Here is a 3,594-nt window from a genome sequence, read left to right as displayed (position 1 = left end):
CTGAAAGGACTCTGAAGAGGAAACTAAGAGAGGCTAAATTACAACAATCCAGCAAGCACCTTTCAGAAATTTTCGAACAGAAAGAGGAGATGGCAGCCAAAAATAATAATAATGCAAGGAGGATGCTTGGTGACTTTACTGCACCTAATTCCAATTTACATGGAAGAAGCATCTCCATCCCTACCATTGGAGCAAACAATTTTGAGCTGAAACCTCAATTAATTTCTCTGATGCAACAGAACTGCAAGTTTCATGGACTTCCATCTTAAGATCCTTTTCAATTCTTAACTGAATTCTTGCAGATTTGTGATACTGTTAAGACTAATGGAGTAGATCCTGAAGTCTACAGGCTCATGCTTTTACCCTTTGCTGTAAGAGACAGAGCTAGAGTGTGGTTAGACTCTCAACCCAAGGATAGCCTGAACTCTTGGGATAAGCTGGTCACGGCTTTCTTAGCCAAGTTCTTTCCTCCTCAAAATCTTAGCAAGCTTAGAGTGGATGTTCAAACCTTCAGACAGAAGGAAGGTGAATTCCTCTATGAAGCTTGGGAGAGATACAAGCAACTGACCAAAAAGTGTCCTTCTGACATGCTTTCAGAATGGACCATCCTGGATATATTCTATGATGGTTTATCTGAGCTATCAAAGATGTCATTGGATACTTCTGTAGGTGGATCCATTCACCTAAGGAAAATGCCTGCAGAAGCTCAAGAACTTATTGACAAGGTTGCTAATAACCAGTTCATATACACTTCTGAGAGGAATCTTGTGAGTAATGGGACGGCTCAGAAGAAGGGAGTTCTTGAAATTGATACTATAAATGCCATATTGGCTCAGAATAAAATATTGACTTATGATTTCTCAGAGTTTGAATGGAATGCAAGTTGCATCCAACAGTACTCAAGAGGCGCCTTCTGAAGAAGAGGCTTATGATCTTGAGAACCCTGCAATAGCGGAGGTGAATTACTTAGGTGAACCTTATGGAAACACCTATAACCCATCATGGAGAAATCATCCAAATTTCTCATGGAAGGATCAACAAAAGCCTCAACAAGGCTTTAACAATGGTGGAAGAAACAGGTTTAGCAATAGCAAGCCTTTTACATCATCCACTCAGCAACAGACAGAGAATTCTGAGCAGAATCCATCTAGCTTAGCAAATTTAGTCTCTGATCTATCCAAGGCCACTGTAAGTTTCATGAATGAAACAAGGTCCTCCATTAGAAATTTGGAAGCACAAGTGGGCCAACTGAGTAAAAGGATCACTAAAACCCCTCCTAGTACTCTCCCAAGCAATACAGAAGAGAATCCAAAAGGAGAGTGCAAGGCCGTTGAATTAATTACCATGGCCGAATCCAAAGAGGAAGGGGAGGACGTGAATCCCAAGGAGGAAGACCTCCTAGGACGTCCAGTGATCAATAACGAGTTCCCCTCTGAGGAACCAAAGGAATCTGAGACTCACCTAGAGACCATAGAGATTCCAATGAACCTCCTTATGCCCTTCATGAGCTCTAATGAGTATTCCTCTTCTGAAGAGAGTGAGGATGTTAATAAGGAGCAAGTTATCAAGTACCTTGGTGCAATCATGAAGCTGAATGTCAAATTATTTGGTATTGGGACTTGGGAAGATGAACCTCCCTTGTTCACCAATGAACTAAGTGATCTGGATCAACTGACATTGCCTCAGAAGAAACAGGATCCTGGAAAGTTCCTAATACCTTGTACCATAAGCACCATGATCTTTGAAAAGGCTCTGTGTGACCTTGGTTCAGGGATAAACCTCATGCCCCTCTCTGTAATAGAGAAACTGCGAATCTTTGGGGTGCAAGCTGCTAAAATCTCATTAGAGATGGCAGACAGTTCAAGAAAACAGGCTTATGGACAAGTAGAGGACGTGTTAGTAAAGGTTGAAGGCCTTTACATCCCTGCTGATTTCATAGTCCTAGATACTGGGAAGGATGAGGATGAATCCATCATCCTTGGAAGACCCTTCCTAGCCACAGCAAGAGCTGTGATTGATGTTGACAGAGGCGAATTAGTCCTTTAATTGAATGAGGACTCCCTTGAGTTTAAAACTCAAGGACATCCTTCTGCAAACATGGAAAAGAGGCACAATAAGCTTCTCTCAAAACAAAGTCAACCAGAGCCCCCACAATCAAACTCTAAGTTTGGTGTTGGGAGGCCACAACCAAACTCTAAGTTTGGTGTTGAACTCCTATATCCAAACTCTAAGTTTGGTGTTGGGGAGTCTCAACAATGCTCTGAACATCTGTGAGGCTCCATGAGAGCCCACTGTCAAGCTATTGATATTAAAGAAGCACTTGTTGGGAGGCAACCCAATTTTTATTTAATTATATTTTTATTAGTTATATGTCTTCATAGGTTCATGATCATGTGGAGTCACAAAAACAACTAAAAAATTTGAAGAAAAATCAAAAACAGCATTAAAAACAGCACACCCTGGAGGAGGAGTTCACTAGCGTTCAAACGCCAGTAAGGAGCATCTGGCTGGCGTTCAACGCCAGAACAGAGCATGGAGCTGGCGCTGAACGCCAGAAACAAGCATGAAGCTGGCGTTCAACGCCCAGAACAAGCATCAGTTCGGCGTTTAAACGCCAGAATTGCATGCAAAGGCATTTTACATGCCTAATTGGTGCAGGGATGTAAATCCTTGACACCTCAGCATCTGTGGACCTCACAGGATCCCCACCTACCTCACCATCTCTCTCTCCATTCATGGTCATCCCTTCTGTTTTCCATTTACCACTCACATCCATACACCCACCCACCTTCAAAATTCAACATCTCTTTCCCACCCAATCCTACCCAGATGGCCGAATACACACATCCCTCCATCTCCTCCATATCTGCTTCTTCTTCTTCTATTCTTTCTTCTTTTGTTCGAGGGCGAGCAACATTCTAAGTTTGGTGTGGTAAAAGCATAGCTTTTTTTTTGTTTTTTCCATAACCATTAATGGCATCTAAGGCCAGAGAAACCTCAAGAAAGAGAAAAGGGAAGTCAATTGCTTCCACCTCTGAGCCATGGGAGATGGAAAGATTCATCTCACAAGCCCATCACTAAGAAAAGGATGGAGCAAACAAGAGAGCACATTCATGGATCTCAACAGGCACATGAAGAAGCTCATCATCAAGAAACCCCTGAGATACCTCAAGGGATGCACTCCCTTCCATATAAATATTGGGAGCAAATCAACACCTTCCTAGGAGAATTAAGTTCCAACATGGGACAACTAAGGGTGGAACATCAAGAGCACTCCATCATCCTTCATGAGATTAGAGAAGATCAAAAAGCAATGATGGAGGAGCAACAAAGACAAGGAAGAGACATAGAAGAGCTCAAGGACATCATTGGTTCCTCAAGAAGGAAACGCCACCATCACTAAGGTGGATTCATTTCTTGTTCTTACATTCTCTGTTTTTCGCTTTCTTTATGTTGAGTGCTTATCTATGTTTGTGTCTTTATTACATGATCATTAGTGTCTAAGTGTCTATGCCTTAAAATAGTGAATATGAATCCATCACCTCTCTTAAATGAAAACTGTTTTAATTCAAAAGAACAAGAAGTACATGAGTT

At 41.8% G+C, this 3,594-nt stretch overlaps 1 non-coding gene across 1 annotated transcript; it reads right to left on the bottom strand.

The window, feature by feature from the left end:
• Positions 1–485: 485 nt before the first annotated feature.
• LOC148553335 (small nucleolar RNA R71) lies at positions 486–593 on the bottom strand. Its single transcript, XR_015893157.1, has one exon. It is a non-coding gene; the product is annotated as a small nucleolar RNA R71 (small nucleolar RNA).
• Between the last annotated feature and the right edge of the window lie 3,001 nt (positions 594–3,594).

The sequence above is a fragment of the Arachis ipaensis genome, chromosome B7, assembly GCF_059453495.1.
Source record: "Arachis ipaensis isolate K30076 ecotype BB chromosome B7, ASM5945349v1, whole genome shotgun sequence".
NCBI classification, from domain to species: Eukaryota; Viridiplantae; Streptophyta; class Magnoliopsida; order Fabales; family Fabaceae; genus Arachis; species Arachis ipaensis.
The sequence above is the reverse complement of the archived record's forward strand: the minus strand, read 5'-3'. Positions and strand labels throughout refer to the sequence as shown.